Here is a 23,756-nt window from a genome sequence, read left to right on the forward strand (position 1 = left end):
AATAAAAAATAAATGGCTTGCCACATCATTTCTGATGGAAGTTAAGAATCAAATACATAGCTGTGGGTCTGAAGTCAGGTGTAAGCCAGGCCAGGTAAGGATTTCCTTCCCTAAAGGGCATTGCTGAGCCAGATGGACTTTTATGACAATCAACAATGGTCACCACGTGCTGGATTCTCCACCGGCGGGATTATCCATTATGCCGGCGCCCGGGGGTTTCCCGACGGCGTGGGGCTGCCCCACAATGGGAAACCCCATTGACCAGCCGGCGTAATGGAGAATCCCGCCAGCGGGTCGAGGCTGAAAAGTGGCGTGGCGGGGCTTTCAATTCCAGATTCTTGCTGCCCTGGTGGGATTTGAACCCTTGTCCCTAGAACATTAGCGTAAGCCGCTGGACTACTGCAGTGATGTTAGCACGACCACTTCCCCAGAGAGGCAAGAGTGTGAATGATAAGGTCAGCCTGTTCCCAATTCCAGTTAAGTTCTATTTTGCTTTGCCTAGCTCAGTGATGTGAAGACTGCAGAGCATGGTTAGCTATCTGCATCGGCTTTCAGATAAATGTAAGAATTGTGGTGCAGAAAGCTGTCCAGCCATGAGCGAGTACAAAGATTGGAGCTGTTATAATTGGAATTGTATTGCGTGGCTTTAGGATGGAAAGGGATTTTAGAAAGTGATATGGCAACAAACATTGGAATCAGGAACTGTGCTGATAGCAAGAATAAAAATACTGCTGAGGCCCATGGCATTAGCTTGCTCAGTCCTTTAAACCAAAGCTGATATAGCAGAAAATTTTATTTTATTGGAACTTTGAGGTCTGTTCTCCCATTTTCAATAGATCTTATTTTCTGTGTGCATTGCTCATCATATATCGCACTCAAGCGTCCAAAGCAAGCTTGTCCAACCTTTTTATGTGACAGGGGAGGGTTTGAGAAAGATACACAAATATTTTTCAAAAGTTGAGTACGAAGAAAAGAAACAACTTGCTGAGCAAAAGTAAAACAATGACAAAGCAATAAATTGATGATTTTTTAAAAAAAAGAGAAACTACTAAAAATGGCGATTAGACTGTAAATGAATGAATGTGTGTGTGACCGGCTCACCTCCAGTCTCAGGGTGTTTATTTACTCACTCTCACCCACTGTGAGAGGGGAAGAGTATATCTTGGTGCGTGGGGATGCGATGACTTAGAATCCTCAGACTGGGAGTGAGACACAGACACACACCCTTTCCCCTTCACACACTCTCTCTCTCACTCTCACTCTCACTCATTCTCACCCACACTCACACACACACATTCTCTCCCCCACACACTGACTCACTCCTTCATTTTCTTCCGCACACACTCATTCTCTCCCTCATTCTCGCCCACACACACACACTCTCCTCCACATACTGACTCACTCCTTCTCACTCTCATGCTCACACTCTCTCCCTCCTATGCTCACTCTCTCTTTCACACTCTCACACACTCATTCCCTCTCTCTATCTCTCTTTCACACTGTCTTCCCTTCTCAATGTCATGGTCCATTGTCCTTTTAAAGTCTTTTGATTGACAGGTCCGGGCAATATCAAAGGAAAGATTAGCGATGTTTATTGATTATGTCTGCTGGAAGGGCCCAGAAGCATCAGAAACTGTTTCGCTCCCAGTGCCAGTCCCGTTTTGGGCCTCTCCCGGAATTCACCTGACATAGGGGGATTTGCCCAATGCAGCTGGAGAACTGCCCCCAATGTTTCTGGCATTGATATCCTGAACCTTTGAAACAAAACTAAAACCCCCATAGTAGCTGAGCGGTTACACTGCTACATTAGTAATATAATCTGTGAACCATGAGAATGAATTCAAGAAGCCCACATGATATATTTGACTCATTGCCCTCAGGACACCTAGGGATGGCCATTAAGTCATACCTTGCCAATGCCACCTTTATGCAAAGTTACATTAATAACAGCAAACACATTTGACCAAGATCTGCAACCTCCAGATTCAGACCCCCATGTGCCTCATTAAGGGCGCTTGGTGGTTCCCAATCTGATCAAACACATTTTGATGGTAACTAAAAGCAGCGCCGGCCCTAGGGTTGCTGGCGCCCCGGGCAAGCTGAACTTTGGCGCCCTTCGGGTGGGGGGGGGGGGGGGCGGCAGGGGGGGGGGGCCGGGGGGGCGGAGGGGGGGAGGGGCGGAGGGGGGGAGGGGGGGCCGGGTGGGGGTGGGCGGAGGGGGTGGGGGCGGAGGGGGGGGGCGGAGGAGGCCCGAGGGGGGGGCCGGAGTGACCTGGTGCATGATCGGGACCCACCGATCGGCGGGCCGGTCTCTCTGTCGGCAGGCCTCCTTTCTTCCACCGGCAAGCCTGGATCCATCCGCCATGTTTGTGCGGGGCGGCCTGGGGGAGGGCGGCCACCGCGCATGCGCTGGTTGGCACCGGCCCAACTGTTCATGCGCGGGACCCGAGTCTTTTACGCGGCGCCGGGTCTCTGACGCCGGTCACGCACCCCTTGATGGCGCCCCCTAGCACATGGCGCCCCGGACGACTGCCCGAGTTGCCGGTACCTTGAGCCGGCCCTGACTAAATGGTTTGTTTCTGAAATGGCGCAAGGTATCAAGGAAGAGGCTGCTTAGATCACAAAGTGATTTAGCCAAACAACAAAGAGATAAAACTGTATACAGGCACAGCAACTACAATACCGACCTTTATTCCTTAACTCCCAGGCTCACACTGAGGGTCCAATTGATCCCCTGGGCCCATGTGATTTGTTGTCCATTGGCCAAGGTTTGCGCGGTTCCAAGCAATAGGCCCCAGGAGGTCACATGACCCACAAACAATCGTCTCTTAAAAGGGGCTATGCTACCACATCCCTCCCCCCCAACTCCTTTAACATTACATACATAACAGGATAATAGCAGGTAACTATTCACAATGAGGGCAGAACCACAAAAAGGGAATAATAGGGTACAGTCTTTTCATATCAGGCAACTTCCAAGGTCTGGTGGAGTGCCTCTGTTTTCTGGCAGGTTCTTCCACCATCAAGGTAGTGGTGTCATTAGCAGCCGTACTGCTTAACCTCAGGGGATGGATTCCTCTTCGTAGGTACTTGTAAGTCTGTTCTCCCACCACCATGGCAAAAGCGCTTGTGGCAACCTCCATACTCGGTCACCAGTCCACCATAGAGCTGATCTCAATGGGAACCATCTTGTTCAATTTAACCATGTTTAACTTATAAATGCCACATTTGTCCTCAGAACCTTCCCCTAATTTATGCACTGGAGTCAGGGTGTGTTTTTGAAATTGGGTACAGCCTGTCTGTCCCAGGACCATACTTGAATGTGGCCCTTCCTGTTACATTTGAAGCAAATTAAATATTTGCAATGGCACTTATCCTGAGGGTGGTCTCCCCCACAACTGTAACACTCATCAAAATTCTTGGACTGATGGCCCAATTTTGTCTTTGGGATCCCAGTTCATCCTCTTCTGTGCCCACTACTCGAGGTCCTCTTCTGGCAACCGTTTCCCTCCAGAATTGTTTCACCTTGCCCTCCTGGAAGCATTGTAGCTCAGAAGCACCCTGTTCGTCACATTATGTGGCTTGGGCTATCTCTTTCACATTATCTAGGGATCCTTTTGTTTCTGCTGATAGTTTCCTTTGGACATTGAGATTGTAAATGCCACAAAGCAAACGATCGTGCAACATGTCACTTAATGAAGAGCCAAATTCACAGTGTTCAGCCATTTGACGAAGTCTTGTTACAAATGCAGAATTGTCTCCGCTGGGTCCTTGAATTCCGAATTGAATTAATTCCATTGCAATATGATGGAGAGTCTGGAGTTGTAATGCCCTTTCACGTTTGCCACTAACTGATCAAACGACTTGGTATCAGGAGCCTCCGGAGATGTTAAACTTCTAATGAGGTTATAAGTCTGGGATCCGCATACCGTAAGCAAGGTGGCTTTTCGTTCGTCTTCCCTAATAATCTCATTAGCAGTGAAAAAGTACCGAAGCCGCTCAATGCATTGGCTCCAGCCTGTGATCCCACGGGCAATAGAATCAAGTTTTCCAATTAGTGGCATTAATTTTCACTCCCTGTTACTACAGTGGTCACTTCTGATGCCAACCCCTTCCCCTTGAATTCTGAAGCTCGCGACCGTAGTCCAATTTACTCAATGCGATAGCGAAGTTATTAATGAGAAGGCTGCTTAAATCACAAAGCGATTTCTTCAAACAACTGTCATAATATACATCTATATATATGATGGAGTGCAGATAGGCAGTGATTGACACACAGAATGACCAGTAAGCACACAAAACAGAGCAGCCAATCACCAGACAGGCCACGACCACTATAAAGCCAGAGGGCATCAGTTTTCCCGCTCTCTCGGGATCCAGCCTCTGAGACAGTCAGAGCTCGTGAGCTAGCCAGTGCAAACACCATGTGGTAGCCAGTAAGTCTGGTCAGGCTAGCATCAGGTCTCCAGTCAAGTCAGCATAGTGTCAACCCACAGTTGAACATGTAGAATAGTTACATATTAAATAAATTTGTGTTGCATCTCATCAAGTGTTGGAAGTCTGTCTCTTGCTACACTGCATCAAGTGCAGTCCACGTAGACCCAGCCTGCCCAACACATCAACAACAACAAAGGGAAACTATATACAGGTCCAGGAATTACAATACAGGCCTTTATTCCTTGACTCCCCTGGACCTGTGCACTTTCTTGCCCATTGGTCGAGGTTTGTGTGCTTCCAAGTAATAGGTCCCAAAGATATTGTGACCAGCGAACAATCACCCCTTAACGAGGCGACGCTATCACAGTCTCATTTTTTTTACTTTTATTGGCATTTTACTTGTGAGAAACTAACAACAGTTTTGTAAAAATGTTTAAAAAGTTGTCAAAATGTGTCTGCTTTTTCATTTGTAGGGGCATTTGAATAATGGCAGCTCTGAAGATGTTGCATTTTGACGATTTTTTAAAATGGCTCTCCTATTAAGGTTGTTGGGGGGTCAAGTGTAGTAGAAGAAATAAGTTCAGCTGAGAAGATCATTATTTAAAATTATTGCATTGTGTCTGTGCCTGATCTCAAACAAGCAATAATTTTCAGAATAAAGATGGTTGAGATTACACAGTTTCACAGAACTGAGTTTACAGAAAAATTAAAACATTGTTAATAAAAATATATATTCAATGTTCATATTGCAAATGGAATTATCTTTCTTAAGATGAAATTGGTACCTCTGCACTGAAAGCAGTGAATTTATTTGGTGTAAAATGTTTACAGGAACTCCTTAATTACAGTTTGAAAAGCATGCCTTTGGATACAGGGAGCACATGTAGTATAAAGCAGTCATTTTCAAAGTGGGGATCGTGACCCGAGGGTGGGTCGTGGGCGGGTGTCGGGAGGGTCGCAGAGCCATCCATCGCGGCATTCCCGATTGTGGGGATTAAGGTGCAATGACCTCAGCAGCTGGCTTTTAAATATGCCAGCTATGAGCGGCTTTAAAAACGCCGGCGCAAACAGCTTTAAAAATGCGGGTGCGCTGTGCATGTGTGCCCGCTCATCAGTGCACATGCCCGGAGCCCGGTGAGAAGCACCACCTACTCCTGACATCAGCGCCATGACTCAGGAGGTTTATTTTTTATTCAATCAGTCTTCATGCCTGAAGCAAGGCAGAGAGCAGTCATGCGCCTCGAACACTGACGTCACGTGCTCGGGGCACGATTCCTTCATTTTGTCAGCAACAAACAAGCAACAGGACTGAAAAATTTAAAATGGATCGTTTTGTAATAAGAAAGAGGGTCAGAGACAGAAATGGGCCAGGATCTCAGAACTAAACCTGTTGGAGAGAGTGGCTCAAGAGAATCCACAACAGGACAAAGCAGTGGTAGTGTGAGCTCCAGGAGAGTCCACAACAGGGCAAAGCGGTGGTGGTATGAGCTGTCAGGAGAGTGCACAATAGGACAAAGCAGTGGTAGTGTGAGCTCCAGGAGAGTCCACAGCAGGACAAAGCAGTGGTGGTTTGAGCTGTTCAGGAGAGTCCACAATAGGACAAAGCAGTGGTGGTGTGAGATGATCAGGAGACTGCACAATAGGACAAAGCAGTGTTGGTATGAGCTGTCAGGAGAGTGCACAATAGGACAAAGCAGTGTTGGTGTGAGATGTTTAGGAGGGTCCACCACAGGACAAAGCAGTGGTGGTGAAAGTTCCAGGACCTCTGATGAACAACCCATACAGAAATCTAACATTAAATGACAAAGCAAGTGAGATTGTGAGGACCAAGCAGCCTCACCAGTCGCATTAACGGTAAGCGAAAATGGTGGGTCACGACGTTTTGGCGGCGTGGGCTGCTAAAGTCGACCAGCATGGGTTGCGAACGTCAACCGGCATGGGTCATAGAATCATACAATAGCAGGATTTACAGTGCAGAAGGAGGCCATTCGATACATCGAGTCTGCACCGTCCCTTGGAAAGAGCACTCTACCCAAGCCCATACCTCCAACCCATCCCCGTAACCCAGTAACCCCACCCAACTTTTTTGAACACTAAGGGCAATTTAGCACGGCCAATCCACCCAACCTGCACATCTTTGGACTGTGGGAGGAAAGCGGAGCACCCGGAGGAAACCCACGCACACACGGGGAGGACGTGCAGACTCCGCACAGACAGTGACCCAAGCCTGGAATCGAACCTGGGACCCTGGAGCTGTGAATCAACTGTGCTAGCCACTGTGCTACCGTGGGCGCGACGGTCAGCTGGCGTGGGTCCCGAAGGTTGGCCGGTTGGTAAAAATGGGTCCCCGGAAAAAAAAGTTTGAAAAACACCAGTATAAAGATCACAGTTATGAGCAGCGCCGGCCCTAGGGTTGCTGGCGCCCCGGGCAAGCTGAACTTCGGCGCCCTTGGAGGGGTGGGGGGGGGCCCGGGGGGGAGCGGGGGGGGGCGAGGGGGGGTGAGGGGGGCGGACCCGAGGGGGGGGCGGACCCGAGAGGGAGGGGGCGGTGGGGCGGACCCGAGAGGGAGGGGGCGGGGGGGCGGACCCGAGAGGGGGGCGGACGCGGGGGGGGCGGACCCGCGGGGGGGGCCCGGGAGGGACCGAGGAGGGGGGTGGGGGGAGCGGCCTGAGGGGGGGGGGGCGGACCGGGGGGGGGCGCCCTGGGGGAGGGCGGCCACCGCAGGGGAGGGCGGCCACCGTGCATGCGCTGGTTGGCACCGGCCCAACTGCACATGCGCGGGACCCGAGTCTCTGGCGCCCCCTAGCACATGGCGCCCCGGGCGACTGCCCGAGTTGCCGGTGCCTTGAGCCGGCCCTGGTGCTGAGAGTGTTTATTGCCATGGGTGTGGAATGAGTTCACAGTCAGCAGCTCGCATTACATGATGCTGGATTTTACTTTGCAGTGACTTCCTTTCTGATGGAATAATATAGCAGGCATGGTGTTAACCAGTTTGTTGAGTCACAGTGAGCTCATTTCTCACTAAAAGGTTAATTTCACCACCAGAGTTTTGCTTCATCCCACTTCACCCACCACACCGCCACCCCACTCGCCCTGCTGACAAAAGTGCACCATCCGTTTCTCCATATCCATGACACCTTGAGAAGTTAACGGTTCACATTTGAATTGAAGGGCACAGCAAGAAACTGTCAGAAGCAGAAGTTTCGACTGAATGCAAATGACGAAACATTAGTTTCACAGTTAGAACTTGTCATATTCCCTAGTTAATGGAACCGCCTGTCAGAAATTTTCAAACAATTGGCTCCTGGGAGTTTTACTTCTCGGTACCCCGCGTTTCTCCTTTAAGAAACTCTTTAAAGTCTGCTCCAACTTTCTTAATCCCTCCTTAGTTTTTAAACCACACAAACTGAATCAAAATCTATTTCTACGAACGAGGGTACCGTCAGGTTCAGAGCAGATCATTTAGAAATGGCTGCATTTAATTGTTTTGAGCTCCATTGCAAGGGCTGGAGGATCAATGCGGAGATCCTCTGCACGCTGGTCCTTCACATGGCACTGTCTGCATTTTCAATGAATCATCACCTCCTTCGAAAGTTCCTTGGCACCATTCAACAAATTGCTGACAGTTTCTTAAAAATTGAAGCGCTCAATAAGGCACCATTCCCTAATACCTATCACAGGCTCAAAGCTTGGAAGAGAAGAGGAAGTCCATCACGGAATCAAATCAGGTGGTGACTTCAATCTCAGTGTCAATAGGTCACTCTGAGACAATGATGTTCTTTGTGATATCTAGCAGTATACCTGTGATAACTTCCCTTTTGGAGATAGCTTTGCTCCAAGAAGAATATTGATTTTCACTAATGAACAAACCAGGGGTGCAAGGAATTAAATTAGACAACCAATTTCTATAAAGCGCTATCTACTAACAGAGACAAGTTCGAAAACGGATTCTCCAAGTATGAAGATTATTCACTCATTGGGCATTATTTGAGAAGCGAGCTGTCTTTGCTTGTCTGAAGTTTCAGTTGCCCAGTGAAATGCGATTGGAATTCTGAGGCTGATAGAAAGGTAGCACAGGACTTACCAGCTTTACCAAAAGTCCAAAGATGAGCAGGCTAGGTGAACTGGCCAAGCTAAATTCCACCTTTGCAACCAAAAGATTAGGTGGGGTTACTTGGTTACGGAGATAGGGTGGGGGCCTGACCCTAGGTAGGGTGCTCTTTCAGAGGGTCGGTGCATACTTGATGGGCCAAATGGCCTCCTTCTGCACTGTAGGACTTCTATGATTCTATGATTCTATGAACTTGGAACTCAATCATTCCTGGTACTGCTTTTCTCCCAACCCCACAAGTTCATTTATCAACTACCTATTGTATTATTGACAGAGAATCTGTGTTCAATGTGAACCAAAATAGGAAAACTGTGTTTTGAACAACGGTGCATGTGAAAACACTTGTTCAACACAAACTGTAAACAGTCAGCAGCCCCTAATACAATGGGATGGATTCCCATGGTGTTCATCCCACGGGAAATAAGGCTAGCTGTGTTTGTGTTGTTTTTTCAGGGTTTCCACACTTTTTCTGCCAACATTATGGTGGTCCAGCAGGAGAATCCACATGGAAGTTCCTTCTTTATAGGTTGGTCCAGAAGCAAAGAAAGCTTGCCACGTGAACGCACAATTGGAGATTAATTCGCAAATACTTGGAGGTCCATTGGCGAATCAGGGATAGCCAGCATTTATTTGTTAAAGGGATGCCATGTTGCATAGGAGCGTAGCAAATACGTTGGGTGGAAAAAGTGTGAAAAAAAGCTGACATCCATCTCCTGCAACTTTACCACCTATTAGTTGCACAATACAATGATAATGGAGTTGTTGACTGATCATAGCAACTAACATATGTCAATCAGTCTTTGGCAGACCCAAAGGTAATGGATGAAAATCTATGTGGTGGAAAGCTTCCAAAACCAAAATCATCTTATCCTCCCCTCAGGTAGGCTACACTTGCCCCTTGTCATGTCTCAAATTATTGATATTCTGTATATCAAGATATAATTCTATGAATTAATTTGTTTGACAAATCTAATAGTTTTTATAAATAAATAACCATTTCCTTTACCTACGGAATCAAAGTAGTGGTCTTATGGATTTTCAATAAGATATATCACAGGAGGGTTGAATCAAAAGTATAGGGACATCATATACTGAGAAGCATCATGGATAAAAGTAGGTTACTGGGTAGGAGGTAAAGGATTAAGATGCTGCTCAAACTGGAAGTTACATATTCTCCAGGTATCAGTGCTGGGTTCGCTTTTGTTCTCAATAAAAAATAATGGGCGGGATTAACCGTTTCCCGACGCCGATTTCGTAATCGGCGATAAGTCGGATAATCCATTTTGATGCTGAAATTGGGGGCGGCCCCTGTTTGACAGGTTTTGTATCCTCCGCCACCCCCAAAATGGCATCACCACTTTGCGCGGCACACGCCATTGGGACTGCCTTAGCGCTTGATGGCCCTCTCCTGATGGTCCGCCCCCATGGGCAGAGTTCCCAACCACACGGTTGACGTGTGATCTTAGCGGTCGGGAACCCAGCATGGCGGCTGTTTTGTTTTGCTCTTTACGTAGCATAAGCTGCTTCCTTGATGTGCACTCTGACAAAGGAAGGTTCAGGCTTGGAGATAGCTTTAACACATTTATTAAACTGTTAACGATTCTCCTGCTTGGATTCGACTCTCCTGTTAATCCTGCTATAGCTACCAGTCTGCTACAATGCAGGTGGTGGGTGTGATGTGTTTCAAATCAACCCTGTGTACTCACTGAGAGTCTCCACTGGAAAGAGGAAGGTCATGTGTGCTGTGTCCTTATATATGGGTTGGTGGAATGCCCCCCTGTGGTAGTGTCATCTCTGTGTGCATCGTGAATGCCCATTGGTCATGTCCTATCTTACTGACCTATTGGTTGACTGTCTGTGTGTCATGTCTCTGGTGCTCCCTCTAGTGTCTAGCTAGTCCACGTGTATTTACATTAACCCCTTGTGTATTTACAGTGATGCATATCACCACAGCGGCTGCGGACTGTGTCCAGCGCCGCCACAGTCGGGCGGGAGCCGTGCTGCTGGCCGGGGGGCTTGCGCTGAGGGCTGGGGTGTCTGCTGGGGAGTGGCCAGGGTGTGTCCAGGGGGGCACTATCTGGCAGGCTGGGTCTGCACACGGCCTGCCCCATGTTTTACGGCGCGACCGCTGCAGGTCATCGCTGTGCGGCCCCGGCCATTCTCCAGCCATTTTTATCGTGGGAGCCGGGAGGTTTACGTGGTGTAGCCACCACACCGGTTGCAAGATCGGTGAGGATTCAGCGGCGATTGTTTTGACGTAAAACGCTGCAGATCCTCCGCACTTAGGCTCAAAAACGGTGAAACCAGCCCAATGTTTTGAGCAGTGCCTGTGGAGCAGTATATTGAAAGTTGCAGACAACACAGAATTAGGGAGTTTGACAATCACCAAGCAGGATTGCAGAAGGACATAGGCAAGGTTAACATAGTGGACAGATAAATGATGAATGCAAAAGAATGTGCAGGAGGATGAGGTGACATACTTCAGCAGAAATTAGAAATTTAAATACAAACACAGGGAAAGACATTGCCGAGTATAAAGGGAACTGAGATTAAACTCAAATATGCAAATATATAATACTCAATAGATAGTGAAAATATATAAAATCTTTTAAAAAGTGAATGTAGATAAAACGTGAAGAGAAATGGCTTCTTTGCATTTCACATTGCCCTTCCAAATGCCCATTATTTATAAGTTAGTATGAGGGTACATTTAGCTGTCGTTAGATTAGTTTGTGCAGAACTGGTCAACCCATCATTGAAGGGATGCTCAATCCATTAACATAAAGCATCAATTCCTCAAGCTAGGAAAAGAGAGGCTTGAGACATTTTCCAATGGAGGAGGGAAGACAAAGAGTAGATTTTATGGAAGGAGGGATAAAAGTGGGATAGGCTTTTTACATGGTAAATAGAGAAAGACGGTACCTCTAGTTGGGGAATCAGTCACAAGGGATCATCATTTTCAAGTTGCCACGGGGAAAGGGGCGAGGAAGGTTGTCGGTCCATAGAATCCACAGGATGAAGCTAAGGTACAGATAAAATTGGTTTGAAGGTAAAGGGGCCGTGAGAAAAGCACAGTTCATTGGCAGGGATGCACAGAGTTAAAATTCCAACCAGCCTGGAGCCAAACAAAATAAACAGGATTCTACCAGGCCCAAATCCATCTTAAATTCCGATTAGTAACGGCAGTGTAAATGCACACCAAGAATGGAGGTTAATGTAGATCTCAGCCACTGCCCCCGGAAGGGGTACGGCCACTGAATGGTAGCAATGCTGCCAGTCAACTAAAACCATGTGAAAGCTGTCGGCGTGGGGCCCGGCCAATGCTGTGGTGGAGATCGTGAATGAAGCTTCAATCATGGCCTCACCTGATTGAAAGGCAAGTGCTGACACGGAGAGAATTTAACCAGAAAAAAAATCAGGGGCGAGATTCTGCGTTTCTCGTCGGCGTCAACATGGCCTCAGGATCAGCAATTCTGGCCGCTACAGGGGGCAAGCACGGAACTGGAGCAGTTCACGCTGCTCCAGCTGCTGATCCCGGACACAAATGGGCGCTGCGAGATCTGCACATGCGCAGTGGCACCGGCGCCAATGCGCGCATGCGCTGTGGCTTCCTTCAATGTGCTGGCCCCGGCGCAACATGGCGCAGGACTACAGGGGCCGGCGTGGAGGAAACGAGGCCCCCAGCCAGAGAGGTCGGCTCACCGATTGCCGATTGGTGGGCCCCGATCGCGGGCCAGGCCACATCGGAAGCCCCCCCCCCCCCCCCCCCCCCCCGGGTCAGACCCCCCCTCACCTCCCACAGGCTGCCCACCCCCCCCCCCCCCCCGATGCTTCCACGCCGAGTTTCCGCCTGGCTGAGAGCGGGTGTGGACGGCGCCGGCAGGACCCGGCGTTTTTACGACGGCCGCTCGGCCCATTCCTGGCCGAGAATCGGCGGGCCAGCCGCATATAGCAGCCACGGACCAGCGCCGCGCCAACCACGCAGGTGCCAATGGCACCAATTCTACGCACTGCGGAGAATGAGATGCTGGCGTCGGGGTGGCGTGGCGCCATTTGCGCCGATTGCGGGGATTCTCCGGCCCGGCCCCGGGCTGAGAGAATCCCGCCCCAGTTTTGGCTGCATTTGGCAGAGAGTTTCTCAGTGGCTGCAGTGTCGAGAAACACCCCAGGCTGAATTCTCCGCCGTCAGGATTCTCCATTTTGCCGGCGGCCCGGGGGTCTCCCGACGGCGTGGGGCTGTCCCAGAATGGCTAACCCCATTAACCAGCCAGCGAAACGGAGAATCCCGAAGGTGTGCCGCACCAGAAATCTGGTGTGGCCGGACAGAGAAACCCGCCCCTCGCTTTTGAATGGCACTTTGCCATTTGTTTTGGCCTCTGGGAGTTCCTCTCTGCTGATGCCACATTTAGAGTCATTTCCTGCTGGCCAGCCCAACAGTGAGGGCTCCTGGCAGACCATGGCACCATTTTGTCTGGTGCCCGCCCTCCCACTCCCCATCAACCCTCCACCTGTCTTCGATGCCCTCTCCCCCCCAACTCAGGGAGGCCCCCGGGAACACCTCCTCATCGCCCCTCCACCTGTTAAGGACCCCACAGGCCCGATCTTGGCAGTGTCAACCTGGCACCCGGGTACCCTGGCATTGCCAACTTGGTACCCTGGCAGTACCCCGGCCAGCCTGACCATGCCACCTGGGCACGCTGACAGTGCCATGGTGTCAGTGTGCCACCCTTCCCTGTCCCTGGCCACCCTTGGGTGTCTAATGGCCTGGGAGCCAATATGACTGGTCCACATTGGTGGAAATCAGTCCTAACCAGCACCCTAGAGAGGTCTTTCAGGTTAGATCCCGGGCACCGGGAAAATTCCGCAAATATTTCAACCATAGGATATTAGAGCAGAATTAGGCCAATCAGCCAATCGAGCTCTGACATTCGATCATAGCTGATGGGCTGGATTCTCCCGCCCCTCCAGCCACAAGAACGTCACAGGCGAGCCGCGTACATGAAGAAGCCCATTGACCTCGGGCAGGATTCTCCGGTCGCCGGGCGGATGCAACCGGAGAATCCCGCCCGATATGTTTCTCATCCCCCTTCACCTGCCTTCACCCCGTAACCCCTGATCCCCATATTAATCAAGAACCTATCTGTCTCTATCTTAAAGACACTCAGTGACTTGGCCTCCACAACCTTCTGTGGAAATGAGTTTCACAGATTCACCAGCCTCTGGCTGAAGAAATTCCTCCTCATCTCAGTTTTGAAGGATCAACCCTTCAGTCTGAGGCTGTGCACTCGGGTTCTAGTCTCTCCTGCTAGTTGAAACATCCTCTCCACATCCACTCTATCTAGACCTTTCTGTAAGTTTCAATGAGATTCCCCCAGGCCCCTCATCCTTCTAAACACCATCGAGTACAGACTCAGGGTCCTCAACTGTTCGTGTGACAAATCCTTAATTCCCGGGATTATTCTTGTGAACGTCCTCTGGACGCCCTCTAATCCAGCACATTCTTCCTTAGATACAGGGCCTAAAATTGCTCACAACGTTCCAAATGGGGTCTGTGCAGAGCCTGATACAGCCTCAGTAGTACATCCCTCTCTACATGAATGCTAACATTGCATTTGCCTTCCTAACTGCCAACTGAACCTACACATTAACCTTAAGAGAATCCCGAACCAAGACTCCTATGTCTCTATGTGCTTCACATTTCCAAAGCCTTTCCCCATTTAGAAATGAGTCTATGCCTCTATTCTTCCTGCCAAAGAGAATAACCTCACACTTTTCCACATTGTATTCCATTTGCATGTCTTTTCCCACCGTCCTAGCCCTTCTGCAACCTCCCCGCTTTCTCAACACTACTTGTCTCTCTTGATATATTTCTAGCATCTGCAAATTTAGAAACATTGCCCTCAGTTCCTTCTTCCAGATTGTTAATGTATATTGTGACTAATTGTGGTCCCAACACTGACCCGTGTGAAACACCACTAGTCACCGGCTGCCATCCTGAAAAAGACCCCTTTATCCCCACTCTCTGCATTCTGCAGTCAGTGAATCCTCTATCCATGCCAGTACCTTTCCCCTAACACCATGGGCTCTTATCTAACTTAGCATCCTCCTGAAGGCACCTTGTTAAAGGCGCCTAATGGATAATTTAAATATGCTGACCTGGATCACACCCAGTGAGGAGAAGATCCAGATCGGGCCGTCTTGCGAGACTCTGTAAAATATCGCGAGACGTTTCGAGTGTCGCAAATCTTGTTAGAGCGCCCGCTATCTTTAAAAGGCCCCCGGGCCTTCATGTAGTAGTCACTTGCTCTGTAGGATCATTTCAGTAACAGCTGAAGAGCTCTCTGGCTGTGCTACAAATCGCAATGGAGCTGAACCTCTCTGGCTGCACTGGGGATGCATGGTTTCCTGCAAACCATCGCCTTACCTGTGAACCCTGTGCAGCAATGACAAGGTGAGATGGGGGATGAGATGCCAGGAGTCTCGTCCAGGTGCCCCTCCATTTTCGGTACACAGGCAGGTGCAAGGGAGGATGGGGCATTAACCAATACCATCTGGAGGCTCCTCTCAGGGTATCCTGAGTGTGGACAGTACCTCCTCAACCCTTCTGCCAGTGACTCCAATTCCTCCAGTAGCCATGGCAATGACCCTCAGCATGCCAGACCTGCCAGGCCTCAAGTAGCCAGAGGACACCCCAGACCATGGGACAACCCAATTAGCAGCCTGCCTCCACGCCAGCTGCAAGTACAGAGTGTGGTGAATGTACATTGCTTAATTCACACTGTATAGCTTTGTGTCCTTGTGGGCTCTGTCTGTGAGCCATTGCGCGGCTCTGCCCACAGGGGGAGATGAGGAGCTTGTACAGGGCTCCACCCTTGGCTCCGCCCATGGCTCCGCCCATGGCCCCTCCCAGTACCAGAAGTATAAAGTGCTGCAGCCTTGTGAGTCTGCCCTCAGTTCTTCTGGTCGCAGACAGGCTCAGTCGTAAGTCTGTTAAAGCCACAGTTTACTTCCTATCGTGTCTCGAGTGAATTGATGGTCACATCACAGAGGTCACAGCTCATAAGGGTATTTGTAAGAATGTTAAGAAGAGCACTTGGATGCACCGGGATCTCTTGGGTGTTAAGACTTTGCACAACTTAACAACTGATCGTGCTGTGTCAATAAATTACTGTCAGATTTTGAGACGCGGGTCATTTCTGGAGTGAGTGCTGTCTTGTTAAATGTTATCCTTGATCCCTCAGAGGGCAGGTATGTCAGTGCACGTGAAGAGGCTGGCCTCTGGATTATGCTGAATAATCTAAGGACAGCGATGTCATGCCAAAGTGAAGTCGAATTTTCATTAAACAAGCATTTCTAGGGCATCACGGTTGCAGAAAGGTGTTAATCAGATCATGAGCCTCCTTAGCACATTGCTCAGTGACTCTCACCTCCGGTACTGGGAACTCATCATCCTGTTCTGCATTGGCTTCCTTATTGAACGATGGATGTAAATGCGTTAGAAGCAGTTCAGAGAAGGGTTGTTATACTAATACCAGGAATGGACAAAGGGTTGTCTTCTGAGGAAAAGTTGGATCGGTTAGGTTTATATCCACTGGAGTTTAGAAGTGTAAGAGGCAACTTGATCGTAATCTTTACGATCCTGAGGGATAGTGGCAGAGTGGATGTGAGGATGTTTCCTCTTGTCAGAGAATCTAGAACTAGGGTGTTTAAAAATAAAGGGCCGCACATTTAAGACAGAGATGAGGAGAATTCTTTCCTCTCGGAGCGTTATGTGTCTCAGGAACGCTCTTCGTCAAAGACCATTGGAAGCAGAGTCTTTGAATATTTTTATGGCAGAGTTAGATAGAATCTTGATTAATGTGGTGGGGGGGGCAGCGGTGAAAGGTTTGTAGGGGTAGGCAGGAATGTGGGATTGAGGTTACAGATCAGCTATGATCGTATTGAGCGATGCAGCAGGCTCGAGGGGCAGAGTGGCCTACCCCATCTCTGAATTCATATGTTCGTTTGTCCCCTCCTCCAAATACTACTCGTCAGATGAAGAGTGATGCTCATTTAAATCCTGTGCAGGGCCTCCCCACTTTGCAGTGTCACGTCTGCAGAATGGGGCACAGGTCAGTGACAACCTTCTCTGAGCTACAGTCTTGGTTTGACACTGGTGCACCTACACCTGGAGGTCATTCAGACAAGTCTAGAAGATTCTTAGACCATCTTAGCACAGCCTCCTGCTGCAGTCCACTCTATGCTGTTGTCTCTCTCTTCGTCATGTGCCGCCCTTGGAGGAAAGCACCCCGAGACCCTAATCTCGTCACGCCCCTTTGACCGGCAGCATTGACCCCCTTGCATGCCCTGCTGAGAGGCACAACTACAATAAGCCCCCTCATCGCCTTGGAACCTAACTCCAGGATCCTGTCCCTCCAATTCGAGGCCCCATTCTGGCAATGTGGCAGCACGGTAGCATTGTGGATAGCACAATCGCTTCACAGCTCCAGGGTCCCAGGTTCGATTCCGGCTTGGGTCACTGTCTGTGCGGAGTCTGCACATCCTCCACGTGTGTGCGTGGGTTTCCTCCGGGTGCTCCGGTTTCCTCCCACAGTCCAAAGATGTGCAAGTTAGGTGGACTGGACATGATAAATTGCCCTTAGTGTCCAAAATTGCCCTTAGTGTTGGGTGGGGTCTCTGGGTTACTGGGTTATGGGGATAGGGTGGAGGTGTTAACCTTGGGTAGGGTGCTCTTTCCATGAGCCGGTGCAGACTCGATGGGCCGAATAGCCTCCTTCTGCACTGTAAATTCTATGAAAATTCTATGTCCTCCTCGCCCCTTTCTCCCAAAAACATGAAGGATAGCGGAAGCAAGCACTAATATGACTGCTTCCAGAGGAAAACCTGAGTCCTCACAACTGGGTGCCATCAGATTTAAATAGTCAGGGATCTGACAGCATGTGATCTACATTCAATGTTGGATTAATTTGGAACGCTGAACCAAATTGCATTTTGCAGCATTTAAATAAGACTTCTGTCCCTGCTCAATGAGCACTTGGTTTCCTGTCCCATGGCTGGTGGAATGCAAACCTGATATCACGTTGTGGGGTTCCACTGCAGCATAGCAAATTTCAATATGTCAGCATCCACCCTTACCTCACGACCAACTCCAGAGGCCCCCACTTAATTGAACCATCAGACTCATGGATCACCTGTAAAAGTATTTGTCTGCGGTTCCCGATGAATTCTGGGCCTCTTGAGTGTGTGCCAGCTGAGAAATGGCACACCTGTGCGCTTGGGATTTTTAAAAAAAATTTCTGGCCTAAAACTGGCCCCACACACCTGTGCAGAAGAAAAGAAATAGAGCAGCGCAGAAAAACAGATCAGGTGACCTGAGTAAGAGCACCATCCTCTTGTGGGTTTCCCAGGGAGCAGGACATGGGCGGGGGACTGGGAGTTGTGAAAACCAGGGAGTATGGCAGGGAGAGGACCCAAAAGGCATTTCCAGGCAAGGGATAAAAGACAGGAGACTGAAATTGGCCCCCTCAAGTGAAGTTAAAGAAAGGAGCTGAGTAAAAGGTTCTGAATTCCCTGAATTTTATTTTAAAGTATAAGATTTTTACTGTAAATTTTTTTATCTTTCTCATTTGTCCAAAAACATGGAATCTTCAGGTTTTATTCATTTGGTAAGCATTTTGAGCGGGATTCTCTGGTTACCATGGGGTGCTCTTTCCAAGGGCCAACTCGATGAGCCAAATGGCCTCCTTCTGCACTGTACATTCTATGATTCTATACATTTAAAACTGTAATGAGAGTTGTAAACCAACAGACCACAATCAGTAAAGTTAGGCAACAACACATCCTCCACGATCATCCTCAACACCAGTGTCCCACAAGGCTGTGTCCTCAGCCCCCGACTATACTCCTTATACACCTATGACTGTGGCTAAATTCCCCTCCAACTCGATTTTCAAATTTGCTGATGACACCACCGTAGTGGGGCAGATTTCAAACAATGACGAGACAGAGTACAGGAATGAGATAGAGAATCTGGTGAACTGGTGCGATGACAATAATCTCTCTCTCAATGTCAACAAAACAAAGGAGATTGTCATCGACTTCAGGAAGCGTAGTGGAGAACATGCCCCTGTCTACATCAATGGGAACGAAGTAGAAAGGGTCAAGAGCTTCAAGTTTTTAGGTGTACAGATCACCAACAGCCTGTCCTGGTCCCCCCATGCCGATACTATAGTTAAGAAAGCCCAACAACGACTCTACTTTCTCAGAAGACTAAGGAAATTTGGCATGTCAGCTACGACCCTCATCAACCTCTACAGATGCACCATAGAAAGCATTCTTTCATTCTTTCTGGTTGTATCACAGCTTGGTATGGAGCCTGCTCTGCCCAAGACAGCAGGAAACTACAAAAGGTCGTGAATGTAGCCAAGTCCATCATGCAAACCAACCTCTATCTATAATTCCTGCTGCCTCGGAAAGGCAGCTAGCATAATTAAGGACCCCACGCACCCTGGAAATACTCTCTTCCACCTTCTTCCGTCAGGAAAAATATACCAAAGTTTAAGGTCACGTACCAACCGACTCAAGAACAGCTTCTTCCCTCCTGCCATCAGACCTTTGAATGGACCTACCTTGTATAAAGTTGATCTTTTCTCTATACATTGCTATAACTGTAACATTATATTCTGCAGTCTCTCCTTCCTTCCCTGTGTACGGTATGCATTGTTTGTACAGCATGCAACAAACAACACTTTGCACTGTACACTAATACATGTGACAATAATGAATCAAATCAAATCAAATAAAAAGTAAAGAAATCAGCATCTTGAACTAAGGGAGTAATATTACCAAACTAACAAAGTAAAGGAAAGGAATTGATACACTCCCTTCAGTTAAATGAGGCAAACTTAAAAAACTCATTCTGAGAATCTGAGAAACTGTCAAAAACACTGAGCGTAATTCTCTGAAAATGGGGCTATGTCCCCAAGCCCCTGAGAAAACGGGCGCAAATCACTCTGGACTTTCTTGAATATGACTTCATAATATCGACATGCAATGTTGGATTAATTTGGAACGCTGTATCAAATTGCATTTTGCAGCAATTAAATAAGACTTCTGTACCTGCACAATGAGCACTTGGTTTCTTGCCCCATGGCTGGTGGAATGCTAACCTGATATCACGTTGTGGGGTTCAGTGCAATGAATGGGAGAATTGGCGAGGGCCAAATTCTCTGTCCTCGCTAGCAGTGGTAGTGGGGCGGACTCGCAACGGAGAATCCCGGTGTAAGTATTCCACAAAGGAAAATCCTACAAACGAACCATAGGCTTCAAGTAACTATTGGAAAAAAAACACATTGCGAATTTCCCTTCCATGAAAGCATAATTAGCAAGATAGCTTTTAAAAATAACTGAGTACTCAACAAAATCATCAAGAACTGCTGAGTTACATGTTGTCATGTCAATTTTGTCACTCAACGAGATCCTAACCAAAGATGCATTACAATACTATTAACAAATATATACGTTTATGCTGCTCAACCCTCACTATTTAGAAATTATGTGCATCACCCTTTAAATAAAGGCCCTTTTGCTTTAAAAAGGATGACCTAACCCAAATAGAAAAGGAGAAATGATGGAGTATGATTTGTAGTGTGGTTTTAGTTAAGGTATGCAACTGCAATATCTGATTCCCCTTCACTATTTAAATGCGAGCAGAATAATTGTCTGTCATTAAAGTAAATGTGCAGGATTGCAGACCCTGTAAACAACACCGAAGGCAGTTTAATCAAAATAGGTAAATCATGCTACATTCCAGGCTAATCCATTTCTCATGAGGTTAACATGAGGCTCAGGATATTGTTCTCATTTCTTGCCTATAGATAATATCCAATATGCATAACATTTAGAGATTATTGTCAGATACATTCCACCTTCCAATGACTCAGGTTAATAAGTTTGCCTTTATCTTCACACTGTAGAGCTTCACATTGGAGAATATAATGTGATATAAGCAGATTAGTGTTATTATTCAAAGTTTTATATTTGTTCCAGCAATTTCAGGAGAAGGTGCCAGTCAATTATCAAAAATTTATCATAAAATTGTGATTGTAAATGTAAGAACTGCACATAGGCCTGAAACAAAGATAATTGTTATAGTTCAGGCTTCCTGCCGACTCATTTATCTTGAGCCCACAGCAATTTGCAAAAGTAGGTGCAGTTCCCCCTGAGCAGAACTGTCACCCTTGTGCCTGCTGTGTCCAAAGACGTCAACACACAATCACACATTTGTGGAATATCGGCCACCAGGAACAGCTTGAATTGTCCTACGGTTTTCCTCTTTGCCAAAAGCCACGCTGACAGACCAATGTATAAACGATAACATTGACAAACCTGTTGACAAAGAGTGTAAGACATCGTGAGCAGTAGGACACAGAAAAATATTGGCCGTGATTTTTTTTGGATGACGGATTTTGCTCGCCACCACCTTAAGAGTTAGTGGGGAATGTACCCCCCCCCCTCCCCCCACTGATCACCGCGACCCCAGGGTCATTTAATACTTCGAGGAGTGGTAATCGGATGGAGATGGGCCTACCATCCCTCACCCAGGTGAAAGTATGTCTCAGAGAGCTGTCGGCCAACCTGACTTGCCAGCAGCTCTGTAATTCCAGCCAGCAGCAACAGTGGCAGCCGGGACCAGGACTGGGACCGGAAGGAGTCACTAGATTATAAGGTCCGAAATCCAGGTAAGTGTGAGTATCTCAAGGTGGGAAGGAAAGGTGAGGCCGCTGGGGGTTTGGGCGTGGGGAGGTTGGTGGTGGAGGGAGGTGGTGGGGGTCCTAATGGAGAGGCCAGTGGGGGGGGGGGGGGGGAAGGACCCACAGGGAACAGATCTTGGAGGAGACGGGCGGCACTCAAAAGTTGAAAGGGCCCTGGCCTGAGCAGGGTAACCTGCAGGGCACCGCCCGCACCCCCGCCTCTGAACTTCTCCCAACAGCCTCACAATTGGCCACTTGACAACCTCAGCTCGGCTAAGGGTGAGCCCGAGGCCTTGCCCACCCCATGTAAAATTGTAAAAACATGCGGGCGGGAGGACGACAGGAAGGCTACACCGGGAATTTATGGACTCTCCCACATGTAAACCTTCCAGTGAAAAACTGTAAAATTGTGCACATTAAATGTACAATATTTCACAATAAATAAGATAAAAACTAGCTTTAAATTAGAATACTCTTTCCTAAAAATGGTCTTTTTGTAAATCTTCACAGTGCAAAGTTTTAAACAGATTAGGCAAATTATTAATCGAGCCACCGGGGCCTGGGATTTTTCAGTCGCGTTTGCAGCGGGATTTCCCAGGATTTCCAGCTAAATCTCCATTGATTTACGGCGGGAATTTGGAGATTGGAAAATCCCAGCCCAGATTGCTCAGGCAAGTGGAAGATCTTCAGAGAAGTTGACAATGTATGATTCAGACCAAAGCTTCTAAGGAGACAGCCATCTCTCAAATATGACCAAACATACAAAGGATGGAAAGTAGAGGATCACGCATTGATGACAACTTATAACTTTTGGTCACAGACATCTTTTCAGACACTTCTGAAAATCGGAATGTGGCTGATCCGGATTTGCTTGTTGTGCACCACCAAGAGGTAACATTCCATTACATACAGAGCTCATCAATTTTTTCATCAGAGCGCAACTTATTTGAAACATAAATCAAACTCTGCGATCTAAGAATCTATAGAATACCTACAACGTGGAAGGAGGCCATCCGGCCCACCGAGTCTGTACCGGCCCTCCGAAAGAGCACTCTACCGAGGCTCATTCCTTCACTGTATCCCCATAACCCTTTGCATTGATTATGGGCAATCCACCTAACCACCGGGCAGCACGGTGGCCTAGTGGTTAGCACAACCGCCTCACGGCGCTGAGGTCCCAGGTTCGATCCCGGCTCTGGGTCACTGTCCGTGTGGAGTTTGCACATTCTCCCCGTGTCTGCGTGGGTTTCGCCCCCACAACCCAAAAATGTGCAGAGTAGGTGGATTGGCCATGCTAAATTGCCCCTTAATAGAAAAAATAATTGGGTAATCTAAATTTTTTTTTTTTTAAATCCACCTAACCACCATATCTTTGGATACTGAGAGGCAATTTAGTATGGTCAGTCCAACTAACCTGCACATCTTTGGTCTTTGGGAGGAAACCGGAGCACCTGGTGGAAACCCATGCAGGCACAGGGAGAACGTGCAAACTCCACACAGGCAGTCACCCAAGGCCGGAATCGAACCTGGGTGCCTGGTGCAGTGAGGCAGCAGTGCTAACCACTGTGTCACCATGTTAAATCAAACAACCATGCCAGGTCCCATTGCTGCAAGGTATTTGAGGCACCCAGCATGGATTCAAAATTAGCTCCTCCATTTTGAAAAGGCCATCTTGAAACATCTACTTTGTATAATTAATCACATTTTCCATTCAGTTAACCAGACAATTATGTAGCTAGCAACATGCCATTACACCTAGGCACATATAATCGAGAAGGTAGTCTGAATATGCTTTTAGCTTGGCAGAGTAATATGTATTTTTGAATTAAAGGTTTTTGAAGGGAGAGGAAAGGTCGTGGAAACAAGACTATTTCTTCCCTGGATGGGATAAGCGCATGGCTGTGAAGATGGCTTTGGCAACAACAAACCATCACAGAAACTCACGCCTGAGACCAGACCATAGAGCCATAGAATTCCTATAGTGCAGAAGGAGGCCATTCGGCCAATCGAGTCTGCATTGGCCGTCTGAAAGAGCACCTTACCTCGGCCCTAACCCCAGTTAGCCTGCACATCTTTGGACAGTAAAGGGCAATTTAGCATGTCCAATCCACCCAATCAGCACACCTTGGACTGGATATATGACGAACAGTTTATGAAAAGTAACAGGGGTTGACAAAGGAACATAAAGAGATTTGCAACTTAGACTGAGGTAACCTTGAGGCACCATGAATGTCACCAGCCCTTGGTCGCCTAGTTGTGGCAAGCTTTCAGTCAAAACACTGCATGCAAACCATATACTTCAAGATATTTTGATAAACATAATAAGGTGCTGTATTAATGCAAGTTTTTTTCTTTTATAATAATAATCTTTATAATAATAGGGCGGGATTCTCCCCTAACCAGCAGGGTGGGCCGTACCGGTGCCGAGGAGTGGCGTGAACCACTCCGGCGTCGG

Source organism: Scyliorhinus canicula, chromosome 2 (genome assembly GCF_902713615.1).
Source record: "Scyliorhinus canicula chromosome 2, sScyCan1.1, whole genome shotgun sequence".
In the NCBI taxonomy this organism is placed as follows: Eukaryota; Metazoa; Chordata; class Chondrichthyes; order Carcharhiniformes; family Scyliorhinidae; genus Scyliorhinus; species Scyliorhinus canicula.